This window comes from Danio rerio, chromosome 16 (genome assembly GCF_052040795.2).
Source record: "Danio rerio strain M-AB ecotype USA chromosome 16, GRCz13ab, whole genome shotgun sequence".
NCBI lineage: Eukaryota > Metazoa > Chordata > Actinopteri > Cypriniformes > Danionidae > Danio > Danio rerio.
Genome location: NC_141036.1, coordinates 11,520,403 through 11,533,981, shown reverse-complemented (window position 1 = coordinate 11,533,981; position 13,579 = coordinate 11,520,403). Strand labels below are relative to the sequence as shown.

At 34.9% G+C, this 13,579-nt stretch overlaps 1 protein-coding gene across 2 annotated transcripts in view; it reads right to left on the bottom strand.

The window, feature by feature from the left end:
* cicb (capicua transcriptional repressor b) overlaps window positions 1–13,579 on the bottom strand; it is a 68,725-nt gene that overhangs the window by 37,136 nt on the left and 18,010 nt on the right. The window lies entirely within an intron of this gene.

The following is a 13,579-nucleotide window of genomic DNA, read 5'->3' as shown; positions in this document are numbered from 1 at the left end:
TGTTCGCTAATGTTCTTTGGGAAACCCAGACAGGTTTTTCTGTTGAAATCACTCTTGGTTCCTCCTGGGACCTTTATTTTCAAAAGAGTATGTTTGTTTGTTGATTGTAAACCAATGAGGTTCATTCTTGTGTATCAAAGAGCATTCATGAGCTACATCAAAGATGAAAGATGCTTGTCCTCACACATCAATATCAGTGGTGTTGTAGTTTCAGTTCAGTGATCAGTGTTTATTTGTGAATAAAAGCCAAAATGACATCTGATCATCATATAAAGCATTAATGCCTGTAAGTTGAAGACTTTAATTAAACATCCTCATTTATATGGCTTTATTTCTTTATCTTTTTACAAATTATTTGAAGCATCAGTTTTGGATGAATAGACTTTAATGAAGGGACAGAAATCAGTGGTTGTAATTTTAACAAGGATGCAATCCTGGAATTGATATATATGTTGATCCTAACCAAACATAACTAAGTTATTCATAAAATCAGAGGGGATTGTTAGTTCACAATTTGTTTAAAATTATGTTGAAGCACATATCTCTAACTATAAACCTAAACTTAACTGTAAACTTATCTCTTAAATCGGATTGGTTGATTGTAATGTAGTTCCAGGATCCACTTGATCAATGAATATGTCCTTGGTTAAATCATAACCAAACAAATCTCCCATATTGACATTAAAGATATCTCCATGTGCGGTCAGAAGCTAAAAGTAAGCATTATAGGTTAGGAATGACAGCTGTGTCTGTAACTGAAGACAGAACTTTCGTTTTGAGGTAAACAAACTCAATAAGGAAACTCAAAACATCCACTTCCTCTAAAGTCATGCACATCACTTGCAGTGCATATGAATTTGCCAAAATAAGACTCAATGCAAATGCAAACATAACTGATACCACATACTACTGCAGCAATACTCTAATTTTTAAACACTTAGTTAGTTTTGGTTTTTAATTCTGATTAGCTGAACTATATTCTATAAGTGATATGCACTCACTGGCCACTTTATTAGGTACAATCAACCGCTTGTTAATGCTAATTCCTAATAAGTCAATCACATGGCAGCAACACAGTGCATTTAGGCATGTAGACATGGTCAAGATGACCTCCTGCAGTTCAAACCGAGCATCAGAACGGAGAATGATGGATGATTTAAGTGACTTTGAATGTGGCATGGTTGTTGGTGCCAGACGGGCTGGTCTGAGTATTTCAGAAACTGCTGATCTACTGGCATTTTCATGCGCAACCTTCTCAAGGGTTTACAGAGAATGGTTCGAAAAAGAGAAAATATCCAGTGAGTGGCAGTTTTGTGGACGCAAAGCCTTGCTGATGCCAGAGGTCAGAGGAGAATGGCCAGACTGTTTCAAGCAGATAGACAGGCAACAAATAACCCAAATAACCACTTGTGACAACCGAGATATGCAGAAAAGCATCTCTGAATGCACAACACCACGAACCTTGAGGTGGATGGGTTACAGCAGCAGAAGACCACACCGGGTGCCACTCCTGTCAGCTAAGAACAGGAAACTGAGGCTACAATTCACAAAGGCTCTTCAAAATTGGACAATAGAAGATTGGAAAAATGTTGCCTAATCTGATAAGTCTCAACTTCTGCTGCAACATTCAGAATTTGGCATCAACAACTTGAAAGCATGGATCCATCCTGTCATCCTGTATCAACGGTTCAGGCTGCTGGTGGTGTAATAGTATGGGGAGATATTTTCTTGGCACACTTTGGGCCCATTAGTACCAATTGAGCATCATGTCAATGCCACAGCCTACCTCAGTATTGTTGCTGACCATGTCCATTTCTTTATGACCACAGTGTACCCATCTTCTGATGGCTACTTCCAGCAGGATAACGCACCATAAAGCTTGAATCATCTCAGACTGGTTTCTTGAACAAGACAATGAGTTCACTGTACTCAAATGGTCTCCCCAGCCACCAGACTAAATCCAATAGAGCACCTATGGGATGTGGTGGAACGGGAGATTTACATCAAGGAAGTGCAGATGACAAATCTGTAGCAACTGCGTGATGCTATAACGTCAATATGGAGCAAAATCTCTGAGGAATATTTCCAGTACGTTGTTGAATCTATTCCACAAAGGATTAAGGCAGTTCTGAAGGCAAAAGGGGGTCCAACCCGGTACTAGTAAGGTGTACCTAATAAATTGGCCGGTGAGTGTATGCAACAGCACTTTGATGTGACATCGCTTCTATCACTCTTCTGGTTTGTTTTTCTGCTGTTCCAGATTAAGCAAAGCATTCCACACATACTTTTAGTCTGTTCACTGTTTGGTGACAAACAAAGATAGAAAAAGATATGTATTTCTGTCATATATCTATGACTTAAATGGCCAAAATATTGTAAGGTGCTTAATATATGAATTGTTTGTTTAATGCACACCTCTATATGTACAAAAAGCTGTACTGCCATGCTGATAATCAGTACAGCACATTGCTCTTGATTGTGTAAACTGATCACCAGTTCTTCTTTGAAGTGAAAAGTTAGGCAAGAGTATGATTTTTTTCGTTAATGCAAAGCATGTGGAAAAAAACGGAATATACTGTAAATAAGATTTGTCACTGGCCAAGGGTTTTTTTTGGAGAACATACAGCTATACACATGTCACAATCAGCTAAGAAAGAGTAAACAAAGGTGGAGAAATATTTTTCACATATTATTGTGAAACATTTATTACTATTTAGTTAGCGTTACTAACTTACTAAAGCACACAAACCTTTGTTTTGGTTGGGTGCAGTAATATAGGTCAGAGTTTAAACTCTGTGACCGCTGCCATCAGGACATTGACCAGAGAATTGGCTGTTCAAAACACTATTATCAGTGTATACAACTTTGAGGCAGCATGACAGGGGCGTGATTACAGTGCCTGTGAGTGTCAGCGTGCCTGCGTGTAGGTTTATGTGTGTGTGCTCACTTCACTGACTGGATTGTTTGTATGGGCAGAGGGGTATTGGCCTTGTGCCCAGTATCAGCCAGTCCTCTCACAAACAGCTACTCTGAGAAGCCTCTGTAGTAGTCACATAAGCATAGTAACGTTCTCCACACAAACACAGTGGCCGCAGCCTCCACAATATCACCATAATATTATTTTCTGAGCTATACATTCCACACTGCAATCGAACAGAAAGACACTCGAGAGCAGATGAACAAACCAAAAAATCAGTGGTCGCGGAATGTTTGAGAAAAGAGAGGGAAAATGGGTGGGAAGGGGAAACTGTACAAGTCAGGCGAGTAAAAATAGAACAAGAGTCATTCTGTTGAGAGGAGGGGAGGAGGGAGTTGTGAAAGTTGTGAAAACAGGGCCTCGCTCGCTGTATGTGGGAAGATGCTAATCGAGCTGCAGCAAAAGAGAGACAAAAGATGCACAAATATATGATAGAAAATCTGATTATGTGGGCGCATGCTCTCGAAAGATGGACTGAAATCAATGCACATCAAACTGAAGGAAGAATGGCTTATGAAGAGCCATTTCTTCTCTATATTACACAATGTCAGCGCAATAGGAGGGGCCACTCACTCTCTTAGCCAATGAGCATGCGCTGAGCTCCTGGCAACAGCCAATAAAGAGAGGCCGAGACCCTCTAGCTCAGACTGTGATTATAGTAAACAACTTCTTAACTCTTTCCATGCTGATTCCTTTAAAAAACAACTCACGGTAAAACGCAACCTTGTTTACTACCATACACTTTAGTAATGAGGACACGTATAAATACAAGAAAATGGAAGTAAAATATCTTACATCGGGAGTTATTTGACATCACTCACAGAGGGGGCTGAAGCTCGGGATGATTGAGGGGTTAACAGTAGGAGAGCGCCATGATCAAAACCTCTTTTCCTCTTATCCAATCATTGTTTTTACGTGATTAAAAAACAATCTCAGAAAGCCCACTCCCTGTTTCCATGGCAACAGCTTTATGGGTACTGTTACTCGTGCCACTTTGGTGAACCACTGACCATGGCACTATCTCCACGCACACACACTGCCCTTTTGTAAGATATTTATATCACGGCTGCCATCTGCCAGTACCAGCATTCCAGCTTTTTTTTTTTTTCCAAAGGACACATGGAGGGGGAAAGAAGCAATAAATAAATAAATAAATAAATAAAAATGTATGAGCAATTCCAGTGTTATGGATGTGAAATTTGGAGTAAAAATGTAAAATGTAAATTCATAGAGAAAGTACATGTTTACATTATATTGAAACTTCTATTTATAATAGGGATGTCCTGATCAGGCTTTTTGGCCCCCTAGTCTAAGTTATTTGATTTTGAGTATTTACCGATACAGAAACCCGATCTGAAACTTCTATAATACATAAAAAAAGGAATTAAGAAGAGTGAAGGAACAGATCCGCAGGGTGTCCCTTTGTTTTATTTAATTCGCTTTAGTTTAACATTCAACAACTCTATTAATAAAGTTGAACAATCAAGTCATAAATAATATAAATTCTACACTTTTGGACTTTAGTGCAACAATATGTATAAAAAAAAATCTAAAAATCTAATATAAAAACAAATAACACCAACAATAAACAAATGTTGTCGTCATCAACTTTATAATATCTCCTACTAATATATATATATATATATATATATATATATATATATATATATATATATATATATATATATATATATATATATATATATATATATATATATATATATATATATACATACATACATACACACACACACACACACAAGTCCTGATCAGGAGGTAACAACCGATTCCAATAGAGACTAACATCACGACCACATAATCAGATCTGGTCATCCCTATTTTATATTATTCTAAACTACTAACATAGTAGACCAATTTCATAAATGACAAATTACTGCCAAATTTCCGTTTAGAATACCAACATGTTATTTTTGGGTTTTTGAACTACAACAAAAACATAGAGAAGGAAGCTTATGTTATCAATCTTTTGATAATATTTACAAAGTACCATATTCACAGATGCAAATTTAATAGCCAAAAACCATTTAATCCTGCTAGACTAATTGAATTAAAACATTATACAAACAACATAAAGCAAAGCACTGATAAAAAAGCCATCAAAACCGCTTTTTCACTTGAAAGCTTTAAGATCTTGTAATCTCACAAGGTCCTTCTCTGTTAGTATGTATACTTACACATTGTTTTATATATGTTTTGTTCTGTACACCCCTGACATTTTTATTAATTTATTTTTATTTTCCATTTCTTTTGGTATTGTTCTAAATGTTGTTCTTTAAACGATAATAAAAAATAAAAAAACTACTAAGAGTTACTTCACAACATTTATGTTAGCAATTATACATTATCTAAATTATGCAGACTGATGGAAATTGCTTATTCTGTTTAGAGTCTTTAGTTCATCTTTTTTAAAATGTTTTGGGAAGACTTATCGTTGTATTTCCAAATAAATAAAAAAAATCAGGTTTTAGATGTAATTTGACTCAAAACATTGACAAAAGATGTTAAATTTGATTTGGTCTTAAACAACTTTTCTGTGGAATTTATAATGAATCTTTTGATTTTATTTGGTAAATTTCATATTTATAAATGTAGATTGAAGAACTCTAAACCTTGTTTAAAGATTTCTATTATCGATTTTCATTTATATATAGACTCGCATTAGTATATTAGTAGCAAGAAATGTCAAGATACAGTTATAGCTGCAAAGGAGCTGAAGTTAATTGAATAGTAAACTTGCTGTCAATTGGGTAGGTTAAATCATCACATCATTGTAAAGTTTTCTAAGTTGAAGTTGTCTTTTTATTTATTTTTATAATGTAATCTATATTTTATTTTATTTTATTTTCTGTTATTAGTTACATTTGTGCTTATTGAATGTTATGTTTAAATTGTATGTTTTCTATTGTTTAAATAATAATAAAAAAAACTATTAACAGAGTTACGGGATCATAAATATCAATCTGTAAACATTTTTTTAGATTTTAGTTCAGGTAAAGAAACCTGTGTTATGGATGTGACCAAAAAAGTCTTGGAGTTTGCAGTAAACAACATACTTTGTAGGAAAAAAAAAGAAAGAAATAATGCTAATTAAAAGGATAAGAGTTGGTTCAATAAAACAAAAATGACTGATTTTATTTTATTTTACATTTATCAGGGGAAAACTTTTTTATAAATGTGATACCACATTGACTCGTGTAACTTTGGTAAATCAAATATACTTGTTTGAAAAGGCAGACAGATACATTTTTGAGTATTTTTACAGTACTGTAAAATACACGCTTGCACAAAAAAACAAACAGTTTCGCTAGTTTGCCGAAAACAAGGTTGACATTTGCATGGAATTGCTCCTATCATGCTTGATTAGTGCATTTGCAGCACCTCTACACTTATGTTTCACCACTGCTCTAGTGTGTAGCTCAATAAAAATACACCAAAGATAAAAAAAAAAAAATTGTTATGAAACTGCATTCAGGTAAATCTCCTGAGTGTATGTAATGCCACAAGCTCCTCACATGAGGGCAGCACTGCCCTATAAAAAAATGTGAAAGTGATCACAGCCCTGGCAGACTCCGAATTGAGTGAAGGAGAGATTACAGCCAGAGACGGAGCTTTTATGTGAAATGTATGTGCAAGAGTCTTACGAGAACACATTTTTAGATCCTGTGATCTTCCCTGAGATATAACAGAAATCAAAAATACACTGAAACTTAGAGGATTTAATATGAATAACAACCAATACACTACACTATATAACATGCTGTATATCTTTGCTGTAATTATATTTAACTGTATACATGTTTGTGTTATCATAGGGTAATCATCTTCAAAAGGGAATAGCTGGCATTCCCGGGAATGCTCTATGATTGGGGAAGGAACAGAGAATCTGCACTGCACCAGAGAGAGAGAGAGAGAGAGGGAAAGACAGAGAGCGACAAATAGGTGAGGAAAAAGATTAGAGAAGACTGACACAATTAAGTGGTTGAAAGGGAAAAAATATATAAATATATATAAATAAAAATAAATATAGCGATGATGAAAAGGGAGACACCATTCTGCCATATAAGAGATAAACATTGCAGAGTTGGACTATACGACAGATGGCGACTCAAAACTGCACATAAACAGAAGAGATCATGTCCCACGCACTACTGAGGCAGAGACCTATTGCAAACGCCATATCGAAATACACTATAGCCCAAAATAACAAAAGCACAGTCCATGAAACGTGTAATTATAGTGATGAGTTGAAGAGAAATTCAGAAGCAAGAACAAACTGTTTTTCTTATCAGTTCAAAACTGCCAACATAAACATGATGATTGCAGTAATTCAAATGCATTGATATAAAGATACTTTCTGTATTATTATTTGTGTTTGTGACAGTTTGGCAGTGTTTCTTTTTGTCTTCTAAAACAGTGTAATCACTGCGTTCAGATGTATGCCGTGTGATATTCAGTACTGTGATGAGCACACTATTGAACCTTTGCACCGTACGATTCTTTTTCTACTGTAAAACTTCTTATATGACCTCCAAATCAATCGGTTGCATTTATTTTTAGGATTTCTTTAGATAATGTACAATAACAGCAATGACATTCAGTCTAAAACAAACATTTTTAGTCTAAAACCACTGAAACACACACACACACACATACAGTGCTCAGCATATATGAGCACACCCCCCACAATTGTCTTACTGAAATGAATATTTTCCATAGGGAGCTTTACAATATTATATTTGTGCAGATACATTAGGTTAGTCAGTACTGAAGCCGAATCTGGAGCTTATCTAACAAAATAACTTTCAATATTGGTTCAAAAATAAGTAGCCCAAATTTAAATGTTAAAGAAAATTATTAAATAACATTTTCAAAAATAGCAAAAATCAAGAGAAACAAAAATATATACAATTGTGTTGAAATGTTGGAGTTTTTAATGAGCTTTTTCAATATTTTGAATTTAAATGTATTACCTTTCCATTTCTAAAGATGTTCTGTGACTAAAATATTATTTTAATAAATGTATCTGTTTAATAAATCTGTTTTATGTAAATGCACCAATATATTTAACCCATATTCACTGAGAAATTAATCAAAATATTCATTTTCAAAATGGGGTTTACTCAATTATGCTGAGTACTGTATAAAAGTGTATGTATATAAAAGTACATGCACATGTATGTGTGTGTGTGTGTGTGTGTGTGAGTGTGTGTGTGTTTGTGTGTGTGTGTGTGTGTGTGTAAAACTCTTTAATGCAGACTTTTCATTGATATAATGACTTTTATACTTTTTAAACCATATTCTGTTACCCTACACACTCACAAAAAACATTTTGCTATTTTACATGTTTAAAACATATAGCATTTACAAGCAAAAATAAAGTCAGTATAGCAGTTCGAGCACTACTCCCCTCGTAGAGACATTTTGTCCCCAAACTGTATAGTGAATGCAAGCACAGTGGCACAAACACACAGACACAGACACACACACACACACACACACACTCACATATATCTATATATTTACTATATAGACTGGGACATGGGTGTTTTACTGTCTTAATATGTAACAGATTATGAATAATATACAACCAAGATATACAGTTGAATTCAGAATTATTAGCCCCTGTTTGATTTTTCTTTCTTTTTTAAATATTTCCCAAGTGATGTCTAACAGAGCAAGAAAATTTTCAAATTTTTTTTTCACAGTTTTTTCTTCTGGAGAAAGTTTTATTTGTTTTATTTCGACAAGAATGAAAGCATTTTTTTTATTTTCTAAAGAACATTTTACGGTCAAAATTATTAGCCCCTTTAAGCTATATTTTTTTCGATAGTCTAGAGAACAAACCATCATTATACAAAAACTTCCCTTATTACCCTAACCTGCCTAGTTAACCTTATTAACCTAGTTAAGCCTTTAAATGTCACTTTAAGCTGTATAGAAGTGTCCTGAAACATATTTAGTCAAATATTATTTACTGTCATCATGGCAAAGATAAAATAAAAACGTTATTAGAAATGAGTTATTAAAACTATTATGTTTAGAAACGTGTTGAAAAAATTGTGTGAAAAAATAAACAGAATTCAGGGGGGCTAATTGTTCTGACTTCAGCTGTATGTTTTTGAAATTTTAGGCCTTCATTTCATATCTGTGTATAAATTTGTCCCCAAAATGCTCGGATTTTATGGTTTCACACCCGAACAGAGGGCTTCCGTATTTTAGAGAAAATTTCCTAAGGCATACTGATGGAAAGTATACTGGACAAACTCTATAGCGCATCCTCAGTCCATAGCTCAACTTCTAAACTAAACTAAAAAAGCCTTGTGCATTTTATAATAAAAGTATTTATAAATACTTATCATAAAAAAATCACAGATAATTAGTATATATAAGCTGTTAGCCAACACACACACACACACACACACACACACACGCACACACGCACACACACACACACACACACACAGACACACACACACACACACACACACACACACACACACACACACACACACACACACAAAGAGAGAGGAAAAAATACAGAATTGAAAGCAATGTTCCCTTAAATAACAATTAAAGAACAGAAATACTGAAAAATAGCTGCTGAATATTTTAAATGATTATGAATATGGCCAGCACTGCAAACTGTCAATGTATTTGTTGATGAGCAAATAAGAAAAAGAATGAGATTGTAAATGCTGAATTTGATCAGTCATTAACATCAAATACTTGCTTTAAGAGCTGAATTATTTCTATTTTCAATATTTATCATTTACATTTTACTAATTACATTTGCAGTTTAAGCTATGCAGCAAGACAAAGTCTCTCTCATTTAAAAAATAAAGGAAAATTTTAGAAGGTCTGCAATGTTGTCAAACTGAGTGCGTGTGTGTGTGTGTGTGTGTGTGTGTGTGTGTGTGTGTGTGTGTGTGTGTGTGTGTGTGTGTGTGTGTGTGTGTGTGTGTGTGTGTGTGTGTGTGTGTGTTTGTGTGTGTGTGTGTGTGTGTGTGTGTGTGTGTGTGTGTGTGTGTGTGTGTGTGAGTGTATCTCCGTATAAATTAATGTCTGTTTCAAAGCCTGCGTGTAAAGACAGGCCTACAAGATCAGGCCTCATTTTTACAAGGGCCTTCTAGTCATTTCACATATACACACACTCCCTTTCCCTCAAACACATTATACACACTTTTGATCACTGCTAATTTGAAGCGCGCTCACACACGCACACACACGCACACACACACACACACACACACACACACACACACACACACACACACACACACACACACACATAGACACACATTGTTTTTTTGTAACTTTTTCATTGCAATTGGCAAGCTTAAAATGGTTGTTTTGAAAATTGTGCTAAAAACAGCAATGCAGGTGCAATGACCAGTGCTAATCGAACCCGCTATTACAGAACTGAGGATTACAAACACACTGCAAATTCAAAGAGCCAACAGAACACAGCTACCTGCTATTAATGCCAAAGTATGAATTCCTGAAACCAACAAATGAACAACAAAAAGCAGACAGCACAGTTCTAACCTCAATTTTAAGAGGGAATTGTTAAAAATTTATTTTTGTCTTGTTTCTAGTCCAAATATCCAAACATTCTTATATCAAGAAGCATTTTCTAGACAAGCAAAACATATTGTCTTGTTTTCAGAAATAAAATGACAATATTAAGTGAGTTTTTCCTTAAAACAAGTTAAATAATCTGACAAAAGGGTAAGCAAAATAATCTTGTTTTTCATTTTGACATAAGATTATTTTGCTTCCCCACTGGCAGATTATTTTGCTTGTTTTAAGGAAAAACTCACTTCAATTTGGAATATTATTTCTGAAAACAAGACTATATGTTTTGCTAGTCTAGAAACGTCTAAGGCTAGTCTTCTTGCTATAAGAATATTTTTATGTTTGGTCTAGAAACAAGACAAAAAAATCAAAGTAAGAAAATCTTTTTTTTTTTGCAGTGTAGGTACATTAATCTAGAAATTCAGAGTTTTGATATATTTTAAAAACAAAACTTCAGTTTTCTGTGATGTTTTTATGAGCACTAAAAATGATAAATTACACTTTTGGTTATGTTAGAATCTCATTTAGAACAAAGCATTTGTTTGTGTGTGTGTGTGTGTGTGTGTGTGTGTGTGTGTGTGTGTGTGTGTGTGTGTGTGTGTGTGTATGTGTTTTAAAATATGAGCAAAAACACTTGCCCTTATGAGGTCAAAATCACAATGGTATTTTCATGTGGATGACTAAATTAAATTCAAAATAGTTTCTAAATAAATCAAAATCAAAACATTAATTAAAATAAATAAATAAATAAATATCATTGCGCAGTACGGATGTGAAAATAAAGACTAAAGAGCATTTCAAAGGAGTCAGAACTAAACTAAAACAAACCCATCAATTATTATGCGGTAAATACATTTGCATGAATTTACCAGTGAACTGTTAAATTACCAGGAAGTTACATCCAACTGTTTATATGAAATGAGTCTGTACATCAAAACTTTTATCACAAGGGCACTTGAGTCACTATTGTCACAAAGTGTCAAACGATTTCATTCGCAGTATCTACAGCACACTTTTTTTAATTTTTTTAGCTGAGAACGAGGCAAAAGTGATCCAGCTGCTACAGTCCGATCCAAGACTGGGCTTTTAAGTCAGATTTCAAAGCAATGGATGTGGTGCAAAGCCTAACATTTCCCCACAATTAAAAGACACCATGTGAGGAATGGTGATGGAAAGAGCATGCTGAGTGACTGATTTTCACCATGTTAAAATGTGCTTGATGTATTAGTATTTCAAGAGTATTGAGATGGCGACATGGTGGCGCAGTGGGTAGATTAATAAAGGGACTAAGCCGAAAATAAATTGAATAAATGAATGAATGAGTATTGAGATAAAGGGAAAAATGCAGGGAAATTCAAATACTACTTAGCAAGCAAAAGCAAAAAGCAAAAGCAAAAGCATCATCTTCTTTGCATCAGTATAAAACATTGATAAATCAAGTGTATATACATGTGTATATACATGGAAACAAAAAAATGTTAGTATTTTAAAATAAAAAAATTTGCAAGTAAAATTATTTGATATTAAACTTATATTCGATATTAAACATACTTTTTTAGTATACAACTTTGTTGTGGCTCTCTCAACTCATTTCTAATCAATCTCTGAAGAAATAATTGCATGCTTAAATGCTATTTTGTCATACAAGCCAAGTGTTTCATTATTACAAAACAAATGCAGAATGTAATGGGAATACATACATTATCCAAAAAGAATTCATGTTTTACAGCGCTTAAAAATGTCAGCATTCTAAAGTTTGAATGTGTTTTCAGTGCCATACACTCACTGGCCACTTTATTAGGTACACCTCACTAATACTGGATTAAACCCATTTTTGCTTTTAGAACTGCCTTAATCCTCCGTGGCATAGATTTATTAAGGTACTGGAAATTTTCCTTAGGATTTTGGTCCATATTGACGTTACAGCATCACGCAGATGCTGCAGATTTGTCGGCTGCACGCCCATGATGCGAATCTCCCGTTCCACCACATCCCAAAGGTGCTCTATTAGATTAAGAACTGGTGACTGTGGAGGCCATTTGAGAACAGTGAACTCATTTTCATGTTCAAGAAACCAGCCTGAGATGATTCACACTTTATGACATAGAATATGACATGGCATTTTATCCTGCTGGAAGTAGCCAAAAGAAGATGGATACAATGTGAAGATTGGCCCAAAGTGTGCCAAGAAAATATCTCCCACATTATTACACCACCACCACCAACCGTTGCTACAAGGCAAGATAAATCCATGCTTTCATGTTGTTGACACCAAATTCTGACCCTACCATCTGAATGTCGCAGCAGAAATTGAGACTCATCAGACCAGGCCATGTTTTTTCAATCTTCTAATTTTGGTTAACCTGTTTGTAGCCTCAGTTTCCTGTTCTTAGTTGACAGGAGTGGCAGTCGGTGTGGTCTTCTGCTGCTGTGGCCCGTCCGTCCCAAGGTTGGATCGGTTGCGTGTTAAAAGAAGCTGTTTGAGTTACTTTTGCCTTTCTATCAGCTCAAACCAGTCTGGCCATTCTCCTTTGACCTCTGGCTTTAACAAGGCATTTGTGCCTAAAGAACTGCCACTTACTGGATATTTTCTCTTCGGACCATTCTCGGTAAACCCTAGAGATGGTTGTGCGTGAGAATCTCTGTAGATCAGCAGTTTCTGAAATACTCAGACCAGCCCGTCTGGCACCAACAACCATGCCACGTTCAAAATCACTTCAATCACCTTTCTTACCCATTCCGATGCTTTGTTTGAACCGCAGCAGATCGTCTTGACCATGACCATATGCCTCATTGCATTGAGTTGCTGCCATGTGATTGGCTGATTTGAAATTTGCGTTAATGACCAGTTGGACAGGTGTACCTAATAAAGTGGCCAGTGAGTGTATGTATTTTGTAAGACACACTATCACATTGATTTCATATCATGGCCCATCTGTACTTCTCTCTTGGCTATAATTGTGTAAAAGTAAAATATTGATTTCAGCGTGTTGATTTTTATTCAAT